At 49.3% G+C, this 11668-nt stretch overlaps 1 protein-coding gene across 1 annotated transcript in view; it reads left to right on the top strand.

The window, feature by feature from the left end:
- Window positions 1-311: 311 nt before the first annotated feature.
- Window positions 312-11668, top strand: part of CNBP (CCHC-type zinc finger nucleic acid binding protein) — a 48880-nt gene continuing 37523 nt past the window's right edge. Inside the window, exon 1 of the mRNA XM_082663802.1 lies at window positions 312-493. The gene's annotated coding sequence lies outside the window, so the exon portion shown is untranslated. The remainder of the gene's footprint in view (window positions 494-11668) is intronic.

The following is an 11668-nucleotide window of genomic DNA, read 5'->3' as shown; positions in this document are numbered from 1 at the left end:
CGGAGGCCCGCCAGCCTCGCCTCACTTCAGCCCCTCCCCTGCCGGATTTCTCTGCCTACCTCGAATCGCCGTCTGACACACTAACTACATTCTTACTTTACCGCTTTGACTGTCTTTTATTCCCTGCGGTGGATGATGTTCACATACAGTAGGTGCTCAGACAATTGTTGCGTGAATGGGCTTCTACAGTTCAACTCTGCCCACCCCCCTCACATCCGCTCCCGGTGCGAACTGCTTGGTACTTGGCTAACTTCTAGGGATCTGACTAGCGTGAAAGGTCGGCGCGGCAACGTTAACTTGCTCTTGAAATCTGTGGGTATTTATCGAGCACCTACTGGATGCGCCGCCTGGCGCTGGGGGAGGGAAAGGACGCGAAGGAGAGACGGATGTCGCCCAGGGTTACCTCCACGGACCTGGGAAGACACCCCGAGGCCAAGGTGAGGACTTGCGCGACACCGAGACGGAGTCCCCTGGCCCGAGGGGAGGAGTCCAGGTGAGCCGGGGCGCGGGCGGTGCCCAAGGTGCGGGGGGCGTGGACCGCAACGCGCCGGGACCCCGGACGCACAGGCGCCCGCCTCTGCAGTCCTGCTTTGCAGAAGCTGGGGCCCGGGGGCCGCGGGGGAGGGGGGGCGGGGGTCTTGCGCCAACGTGAAATTGTCAAGAGCCGGAAAGATGTGCAAAATCTTTAACCAGGAACCCCACCCCTTCCTTATCCGGAGGAAATCATCCAAAGGAAGAAAATCAAGTTGCTCACTGCAGCAGTTTGGAGCAAGATAATTGGAAACACCCTAAATGCCCAGCAGTAAAGGGATGACTAAGGGGATTGTGGTGCATCCATCGGATGAAACATTCCACACCCTTCTAAAGGGATATTTCTGAGGACTTGGGAGGCAGTGTCCAAACTTCTTAAACAAAATGAGACGTTAAAGGGGAAAAGCAGGGTGTAAAAGTGTTCATAATTAAGGTGAAATAAGTATGCCTCATGGTTAAAAGCCAGAAAAGAACCCCAGAGTTTTTCGTTGTTGTGTTAAGACCGTGAAGTACAGATAAAGTGTGTTGAGATAAATATCCTTTTATATTATGATATTAATTCTATAGAACTATATACCAAGGGCAATTTTTATAATACCTCATTTTTATAATGAGAATTGTGGGTTGTGTGTCCAGTTTTCTGTATAAGCTAATACGTAACTGTAGGGTTTTTATTATTTTTAAACTGTAATATACATTCTTTTTTTAAAAAATATTTGCAAGGTTCATCCATATTACAGCATGTATCAGTACTTCATTCCTTTTTAAAAAAAAATTTTAGTTATTATTTATTTATTTTGGAACCGGGGCCCCCTGCCCTGGGAGTGTGGAGTCTTACCCACTGGACCACCAGGGAAGTCCCTTTAATATACATTCTTCATGATAATTGCTGAGTCCTTTGTAGAAACACAGGATACTGAAAGTACAGGAGAAATTAGGGAATCTGAATAAGATTAGTAGGTTGTACCAATATCAATAACCTGCTTGTGGTATTTTTTTTGTTAACATTACTCGTTTTGAAAAATTGAGATATAATCCACATATCTTAAAATTCACCCTTTTATAAGTGTACACTTCAGTGGTTCTTAGTATATTCAAACAGTTGAGCGTGCATCACCACTACTTCCAGAACATTCTCATTACCCCAAAGAAATCTGTCTCCATTACTAGTCATTCACCATCCCTCACTCTCCGCCCCAGCCATTGATCTACTTTCTGTCTCTGTGGATTTGCCTGTTCTGGGTATTTCATGTAAATAGAGTCATACAATGTGGCCTTTTGTGTGTCTGCTTCTTTCACTTAGCATAGTGTTTTCAAGGTTCATGTCACAGCATCAATCAGTATTTCATTCTCTTTTATTGCTGAATTATATTGCATTTATGAATATATATATATATACACACACATATTTTGTTTATTTAACATTCATCAGTTAATGGACACTTGGGCTGTTTCCACTTTTTGACTCTTGTGAATAATGCTGCTGTGAATACTTGTGTACAAGCTTTTGTGTGACACATGTTTTCATTTCTCTGGAGCATATAAGAGTAGAAATGCTGGTCATATGATAACTCTGTTTAACTTTTTGCAAAACTGCCTGGTTTCCAAAGCATCTGCCCCACTTTATTTTCCCACTAGCAGTGTATTAAAGTTTCCAATTTCTCCACATCCTCAGTAACATTTATTGACTTTTTGATTATAGCCATTCTAGTGGGCTTCTCATTGCAGTGGCTTCTCTTGCTGCGGAGCACGGGCTGTAGGCGTGTGGGCTTCAGTAGTCACGATGTGTGGGCTCAGTAGTTGTGGCTCTCGGGCTGTAGAGCGCAGGCTCACTAGTTGTGGTGCACGGGCTTAGTTGCTCTGCATGTGGGATCTTCCTGGACCAGGGCTTGAACCCGTGTCCCCTGCATTGTCAGGCGGATTCTTAACCATTGCGCCACCAGGGAAGACCCACAAGTATCTTTTTGAATTAGAGTTTTCGTCTTTTCCTGATATACCCCTCAGGAGGGGTATTGCTGGATCATATGGTAGTTCTATTTTTAGTTTTTTTTTTTTTAAAGGAACCTGCATACTGTTCTCTATAGTGGCTGCACCAATTTACATTCCCACCCACACTGTAGGAGAGTTCCTTTTTCTCCACATCCTCTGCAGCATTTATTATTTGTAAACTTTTTGATGATGGCCATTCTGACTGGTGTGAGGTGATACCTCACTGTGGTTTTGATTTGCATTTCTCTAACGATTAGCAATGTTGAACATCTTTTCATGTGCCTGTTGGCCATCTGGGTATCTTCTTTGTAGAAATGTCTATTTAGGTCTTCTGCCCATATTTTGATTGAGTTGTTTGGTTTTTTTATATTGAGCTGTATCGAACAGCACAGTTTTATGTTATCTTCCAAAGATTTTAAATTTGCCTTTCACATTTAAGTTCTGACTTCATCATAATTTTTTTTGTGTGTGTGGTGTGAGGTAAGGAGTCAATTTCATTTTTTTTCCATTTGGATAATCAATTGCCTAACACATTTTATTGAATAATCCTTTCTTTCCACACTGATTTGCAAGGCCATTTTTGCCCCCTATCAAACTTCCATTTATATGCTGTTTGTATGTTATCTATCAAGGGCCATCTCTGTGGGTCTGTTTCTGGGCTTCCTATTCTGTATCATTGTCAATCTGTCTATCCCTGTGTCAGTTCCGTACTGCGTTAATCATCATAGTCAGGATAAGCATTGATGTTAGTATCTAGGAAGGCGAGTCCTTCCATCTTATTCTCAGAGCATGTCTTGCCTCTGCTTGTTCCATAGACAAACCATGGGATTTTAATTAGAATTGAATTAAATCAGGCTTTTCTGGTGGCGCAGTGGTTAAGAATCCACCTGCCAATGCAGGGGACACGGGTTCGAGCCCTGGTCTGGGAAGATCCCACGTGCTGTGGAACAACTAAGCCCATGCGCCACAGCTACTGAGCCCGCGAGCCACAACTACTGAGCCCGCATGCCACAACTACTGAAGCCTGTGCGCCTTGAGCCCGTGCTCCACAGCAAGAGAAGCCGCTGCAATGAGAAGCCCACACACTGCAACGAGGAGTAGCCCCCCCCTCACCGCAACTAGAGAAAGCCCGCGCACAGCAACGAAGACCCAACACAGCCAAAAATAAATAAAATGAAAAATAAATAAATTAAAAAAATAAAGGTAACCTTGGTACTTGCATTTCCCCCAGTGTCTCTGACAGGTGCCAGGTACTGTGTTTATGGGCTGCACAAGCTCTCTAATTTAATTCTCACAGTCTCCATTTTCCAAGTTCACTGAAGCTGACAGAATTTGATGATTTGACAAAAGTTGCCCGGGGGAGGCAGCGGAAGAGCCAAAGTTTGAACCCAAGTCTGTCTGACTACAAGTTTTTTTTTTTAAAGATGTATTTATTATTTTTAAATTTTATTTATTTTTGGCTGCATGGGGTCTTAGTTGTGGTGCGTGGGGTTCTCTCTAGTTGTGACGTGCGGGTTTTCTCCTCTCTAGTTGTGGCGTGCAGGCTTCAGGGCGCGTGGGCTCTGTAGTTGTGGTGCAGGGGTTCCAGAACGCGTGGGCTCTGTAGTTTGTGGCACGCAGGCTCTCTCGTTGAGGCACCCGAGCTCAGTAGTTGTGGCGCATGGGCTTAGTTGCCCTGCGGCACGTGGGATCTTAGTTCCCTGACCAGGGATCAACCCTGTGTCTCCTGCATTGCAAGGTGGATTCTTTACCACTGGACCACTAGGGAAGTCCCCACGCCTCTAGCTTTAATGCACCAAAGCGTCTTCCTCTCAGGCGTTTAGCTGTTTCCAGTTTCTCCACGGGTAAACGACATTGTGATAAACATCTCTGGTATACATTTTGCCCCTGTTTCCAGAAAGTTCATGTCAGTTTTACTTCCCCAGCTAGTTCTAGTGTCAGCATTTACCAATCAGTGCCCCCGTTGAACAACCAGCAAAAGAAACTGACATTTCCACAGCCGCTTCTTTGCGCCACATGGGACGCTAACTCATTCTCTTACGTTATCTCATTTGATCGTCACAACAACACCAGGAAACTGAAGCTCAGAGAGGTACATTCATTTGCTCAAGATCACACAGCAAGCTAGGGACACAAAGCAGCCAGAGGGTTAACAACTTCTTAAAAGCTTCCAGGACTTCCCTGGTGGTCCGATGGTTAAGACTCCGTGCTTCCACTGTGGGGGGCATGGGTTCAATCCCTGGTCAGGGAACTAAGATCCTGCATGCTGTGAGGTGCGGTCCTCCCCCCCAAAAAAGTAGAAAAGCTTCCAGACGATTCCCCTCACACTGGGAATAAAATCCAGACTCCTCCCCGTGGCCTGTGAGGCCCTAACACCCTGCATCCTGCCTCACTCTCCTGCCATGGTCCCCTCCAGCCTCTCTGGGATTCTTCCTGTTCCTCCAGCTCTCTGTGACCCTGCCCTGTGGGCAAGGCCTCTGCCCAGCCAGTCCCCTACAGCTTTTATGTGCCTGTTGCTCTCCTGCTGTGGTCAGCTGAAAGGCCACCTGCTCAGAGAGGCGTTCCTGACTTCTGTGGCTAAAGTACCACCCCTTCTCTTTTCCACGGTCTTGTTTTACTTTCTTCATGGCAGTTTATCACTGTCCGAATTGATCATTTGTTGGCCTGTCGTATTAGTCAAGATTCTCCAAAAAGACAGAAATAATGGGATGTGTATGTTTGTGTGTGTGTATATATAGAGGCAGAGAGACAGAGAGGTTGAGATTTGCTGTAAGGAATTGGCTCATGCAGTTATGGGAGTGGGCAGGTCCCGAGACCTGCAGGGTGAGTCAGCAGACTCACCCCAGGAGAGCCAATGATTAAGTTGTGGTCCGAGTCCAAAGGGCTGAAGAGTAGGAGAGCTGAGTAGTGGTTTCTGTCTGAGGACTGGCAGGCTTCAGACTCAGGAAGAGCTGATGTTTCAGTTTGAGTCCAAAGGCAGGAAAAAAGCTGATATCTTAGTTTGAAAGGCCGTTAGGCAGGTTTAGTTCCCTCTCATTCAGTTTTTTTTTTTGTTTGTTTTACTCAGGCCCTCAGCTGTTTGGGTGAGGCCCACCCACGTCGGGGAGGGCAGTTGGCTTTACTCAGTGTAGTGGTTTAAACGTAATCTCATCCAAAAACACCCTCACAGAAACACCCAGGGTAATGTTTGACCAGATATCTGGGTGCCCCGTGGCCCAGTCAAGTTGACACATAAAGTTAACCATCACACTTGTTTACTGTCATCTCTCCACCTTCAGCTGCTAAGGCAGCTCCTTGTCTGGCATATTCCTGACATGTGGCACATAATAAGTGGTCAGTAAATAGCAGTGGGATGAATGAATGACAGAGCCCAGACTCCAGCCCTGCTCTGAGCGATCCCACGTTTATTCGTTTTCTGCAATGAGACATTCCTTCATGTTGATCACTGCTGGTTGACTGAGGAGAAAAACATAACATCTGCAGTCAAATCAGTGTCCGCCCGCAAAGGCATGGTGTTCTTTTTGTGTGATGAAAGAGCCCCGGCCTGGGAGTGTCAGGCAGCTCAGCTTCTTGTGGCTTCTCGGTTCCCAAGCAACAAAATTAACACCCATCCTGCTCTTCTCTGGCTGTGTGGCTGTAAGCCTGAGAGGCCTGCCACAAAGCTTCAAGGTTCCCCAGAGACAGTTTTCCTGTCGCTGCAAAGTAGGAGGAGAAGCAGTCCTCTGCAGGCTCTCACCCTCCAGGAGGGGTGGCAGGGCCGGATCGTTTATTAGTGACTCACCAGGAGCTGGTGACAGTAAATAGAAAGGGTTGAGCACATCTCCACCTGCCAGCAGACTGGAGGACAGTGACAGAATAGCGACAGCTCGATAAACCAACAGGGAGTGCCTGTGATGAGCCCTCCGAGCCCTACACCCACCCCACGGGGCCCACCAGCCTTGGGTTGTACGTGGTTCTGCGGATTTTGTAGTCAGAAAGGCCCCAGAGCAAGTCTGCCTTTGCATGAACAGCTAAAAGACGCACGCACGGTATCGTGGCGTGTACACAAGTCACACTGTGTGACTAAGGCGGGGACACATTTCATGTGCAGGGACCTGGTACTGGCATTCCCCTGGAGGGTGACCCTGGTGCAGCTTGTAAAGGGCCCGTGACTTGGCAACCCCCAGCAAGTTCAGCCCTGGGGCGACATGCATGTCGTTAACAGTACGGAACAGGACACTTCAAATGGCTAAGATGGTAAATTTTATGCTACGTGCTTTTCACCACAATAAAAAATAAAAAACCATCCATTTCTTATCTCACAGTTTGTGCGGCTAGGAATCTGGGCCCAGCTCAGCCGGGTCCTCTGCTTCAGGCTCTCTCACGAGGCTGCACAGGGGCTGGGGTCTCATCTGAAGGCTGGGGAAAGGTCTTCCAAAATTGCATGACTGTTGGCAGGATTCAGTTCCTCGTGTGCCACTGGCCCGAGGGCCTCTGTCGTTCAGTGGCTTGGGCCAGCCGCTGCCCTCGGCCCCTTGCCATGCGGTCCTCTCCACGTGTCGGCTCACTTCCTTAGAGTGTGCAAACCAGGAGGGCAATAGAGCGAGTCTACTAGTGAGCTGGAAGTCAGAATTTTTTGTAATCTAACTACAGATGTGACATCACATCACTTTTGTCATGTCCTACTTGGTAGAATCAAGTAATCAGGTCCAGCCCACGTTCAGAGAGGGCTTTGCACAGGGTTTGCACAGCGGCTCACCCGGCAGACCTCCGTACCTCTGTCAACGGTACCACCCCGTTGCCTCACCCAGAGACCGAGATCCATCCTCAACACCTTCCTTCCCCCGTCTCCACATCCAGTCCATCCGCATGCTTCTCTGTCTCTCCAGCAAATGCATCCAGAGTTCCTGCTTATGGACCAGGCTGTGTTCCCAGCTTCTGGATCAGCAATAACCTGGACAGGCAGGCTCCCTGCCCTCCTCGTGCCCGCAGGCTTGTTGAGGCAATAGTTTTAAACTTGTTTCCTTAGTTGTAAAGTTAATTTAAAATGGAATTGGGTAAATGAGGACCAAGTGAACTAACATGAAGTAATATGCTTCAAGCAGTGTCTGGCACACAGTATATGCTCAACAAGTCCTAGCTGTGATTGTCGGAGAAAGTGAGAAAAGTTGTAAGTGAGAACAAAAGAGGAGGCTGTAGGAGAGGACAGCGTGGCCTCCTCTCCCTGGGTGGGCAGGGAAAGCTTCTCTGTGGAGCCACATTTTGCACGAAGCCAGAGGGATGAGAAGGAAGTAGCCAGGCAGGCATCCCGGGACGGAGCAGGTGGTGCAGAGGCAAAGGGGGCGCCAGTCTGGACTTTGGTGGTGGAGGTGGAGAGAGAGAAAAGAAGGCCCTTGCAGATCGATTTCAGAAGTAGACGTGATATGATTTGCTGGGGTGGGTGAAGCAAGGGGAAGGAAGGGACCAGAGGATGCTGTGTTTCTCACTCTAATTATCCTGTATCACCTACCACAGTGCTGAAGCCGGGACGCCACCGGTTTGGGGAAGTGGGGGGATTCCCAGTGGAGAGGCCCAACAGCCATTTCCCTTGGTGGCTTGAATCCACCCAGCCTCTCTCTCCCCACTGCCACCCCCGGTCCACGCGCCAGCCTGTCTCTCTGGGCTTCTGCAGTTGCCTCCGCCCTGGTTCCCTCCTGGTCCTCCCTCACTTTGCAGCTCCAGTGGCCTCACCTACACGAACCTTCTCCAGTCACTCCCTGGCTAGCAAATTGTTGCTTAGTCGAAGAGTTCAACAGATGCCTATTGGCGTATGGATTTATGAGTCGTTGGAGTCAGGAGGGGCCTCAGCCGTCCCTATTTCAGCTCCTCAGTCAGGTGGCCTTCCTGCTTCCACATTCCTCACCCCCTGCTCCGTCCTTGCCAGAGGCAGTACATGGTGTGTGGTGACGGGGTCCAGGCCTTTGGAGTCTAGTGGAACCTGCATCCAGTTCAGTTAAGTTACTTAAGTTCTGGGGACCCTAGACATTTTGTCTCTGGGAAGAGCAAAGTTTCCTGTTTAATTAGCGTGTTGGGGGTCTCCAGGACCACCCTCAGCTTCAGTGATTTGCTAGGAGGACTCATACAACTCAGAAAAAATGTTAAACTTGTGGTTACAGTTCATTATAGCAGAAGAATAGAGATTAAAATCAGCAAAGGAGGGACTTCGGAAGTGGCGCCATAGTGGTTAAGAATCCGCCTGTCAATGCAGGGGACACGGGTTCGAGCCCTGGTCCAGGAAGATCCCATGTGCGGCAGAGCAACTAAGCCTGTGCACCGCAACTACTGAGCCCCCCCGGACCACACGCCAGCCTGTCTCTCTGGGCTTCTGCAGTCGCCCTGTTTCACTCCTGGTCCTCCCTCACTCTGCAGCTAGAGTGGCCTCACCCACACGAACCCACTCTGGTCACTCCCTGGCTAGCGAGTGGTCACTTAGTCGAAGAGTTCAGTAGATGCCTGTTGACGTATGGAGCACGCCTAGAGCCCATGCTCCGCAGCAAGAGAAGCCACTGCAGCAAGAAGCCTGTGCACCGCAATGAAAAGTAACCCCCACTCGCCGCAAGTAGAGAAAGCCCGCGCGCAGCGACGAAGACCCAATGCAGCCAGGAATAAATAAATAAATAAATTAATTTGTAAAATCAGCAAAGGAAAAAATGTACAGAGCAGGGTCCAGGAGTGACCAAGTGAGAGCGTCTGGCTGTCCTCACCCAGAGGAGACCTGCAGACAGCACTTAGTTTTCCCAGCGACCATGTGTGACAATGTGCACAAAATGTGGCCAACCAGGGAAGCTCATCTGAGCCTCAGAGTTCGGGGATTTTTTGGAGGGCCAGTCTTGTAGGCAGGGAGCAACCCCATGACTGACCACAGGTATTCGGTCTCTACTACCAACCCCCCAACCACGTCGAACTAAAACAGTGTGGCCCAAGGTCCCAGGAAAATAAAAATAAGCATTCACCATAAATCGCATTGTTAGCATTAGCTGTCTGGCGTGGCCCCAGACTCCAGGTACACAAAGGCACTCTTACCAGGCGGGATATTCCAAGAGTCTATAGGTTAGCTCCCAGGAGCCAGTCAAGGGCAGTGCTTTCCATGGAATGTGCGGGGTTTGGGCTACCCAAGCCTGCTGAGTTATCCCTTTACTGCATACTTGATCTGAATACTTACCATGTGTACCAGCCAGGGTCCAGCCAGGAAAACTGAAACCACTGTAGGTATTTCGAACTGACAGAATTTAATACAAGGAGTTGGTCTCCCAGGTGATTGAAGAGCTGGGAAGCCATGCAGGAGGCAGGGAACCCAGAAACCAGCAGCAGCAACGGGGAGACCTCTGCTGCCCCAGGACAAGGGGTGGTGTTGCCTGAGCCCAGAGGCTGACTCAGGTGTGGGGCTGCCTGCTGGGCACTGGGGCACAGAGGGAGAGCTGTCGGCAGGTGCCAGCACGACAGAGGAGGGTCAGCTCCCACCCCACCCCCTGCCAGGGAGAAGGGGAGAAGAACCCTGGTTTCTCCCTCCTCCTGCCTGCCCAGCCCCACTGGTATCTCCCATTGGCTGGACCCAGCTGTGAGCAAGGTGGGGGTTCCCCAGGAAATGACTCAGACACCATTTACTTAGGGCCTGTTTTAAGGTGCCTGACAATGTGCCAGCCATGGTCACCCACCCCACCCCACCCCACCCCATGTGGCCCTGCCCGAGAACTGCCCTGCAAGCAGATATCGCCTCTGCATTACAGGGATGAGGACGTTTAGGGACTCAGATAAAGAAAAACAAGTCTGTGAGGGAGATGGAGCCAGAGGGGTGGAGGAACGGAGATAGGGCTGCAGAGAAGGCACAGAGGACTTCTGCAAAAACCTTCCAGGCCAGGAAGCCTCCCCTGTGGCACCCCCCCGAGCTGGCAGAGGTGCACGAGCGAGGTGCCCCTCCAGCACATTCCATACTCAGTTAACACAGCCAGGAATTTCCTCCTGCCTGAGCCTCATGTCCTTCCTCAGTCCAACTGTCCCCACCCAGGGAACACCTTCACAAGCTCTGTGACCAAGGACAAGCCGGGAAACGGCCCTACTGACACCTCTGGGATGACCTTAAAGATCACGGAGAAAATGACTGGCACCCTCTCCATCACACACACAAGTAGCACAGAGACTAGCTTGGAGAGAAGTTCAATAAACTTCTGAATGAACTATTGACTCTAATTTGTGTGGGATGCCGGGCAAAGTGCGAAAGACAAAGGGAACTATGTTGCAGCTCTTTGCCTTGGGCTCTGGGTCATAGACTCACACATGACCATTCATAATGGAAGGTAAGCTGGTGTTTCAGCTACTTACTGCTGAAGTAAGCAAATCAAACTTATTTTTAAAGTGATTTCATATTTCTCCTGGCTCTGCCCTCTGGGCTGGGCTCAGCTGGGTGGTTCTTCCGCCCTACCTGGTATCTCCTGTGGTGGAAGGTGAGTGAAGAGAGCGTCTTCTCTCACATTTCTAGGGCTTCAGCTGGAATGGCTGGAAAAGGGGGCTGGCTGGGCTCACTTGTCCCTCTGTGTGGTCTCTTCTCTTCATCATGGTAGCTGGACCTCTTTACAGAGTAACTCAAGACCTTAAGAGACAGTGTCCCAAGAGGACAGACCCCAGCATTCAAGTACTTACCAAGGCTCTGTGCCCAGCACACTTGCTACCGTACCATTGGCCAAAGCAAGTCACGTGGCCAATCCCGGAATTTACACTTGAGGGACCACAAAGGGGCTGATGTTCATTGGAGACCACTGATGTACTGAACCACCACAACCAGGAAGAGTACTGCATACAGGAGTAAATAAACTGCCATGGATCACCCAGGAGGAAGCTATCCATTCGGCTATGAAGATGCCATGAAGGACTTCACTCGTTCATTCATTTAACAAGTATTTCTTGAATGTGCAGATGCTGGGGATTCAGTTTGGACACATTAGGCGAGCTCTTGCTTCTGTGGGGTATCAAGTAACCTATACACAGATAAGACAATTTCAGATGATGACAAGTGCTGTAAAGAAAATAAAATAGCACGATAGGACAGAGAGTGAGCAGGGGTTGAGGGGTGGATGCTTTAGCTATGGGGGTCAGGAGAGGCCTTCCTTGCAGCAGGTAGCTTAGCTGAGACTTA

This window comes from Grampus griseus (genome assembly GCF_964374135.1).
Source record: "Grampus griseus genome assembly, chromosome: 10".
NCBI lineage: Eukaryota > Metazoa > Chordata > Mammalia > Artiodactyla > Delphinidae > Grampus > Grampus griseus.
This window is presented reverse-complemented; position numbering and strand designations above follow the sequence as displayed.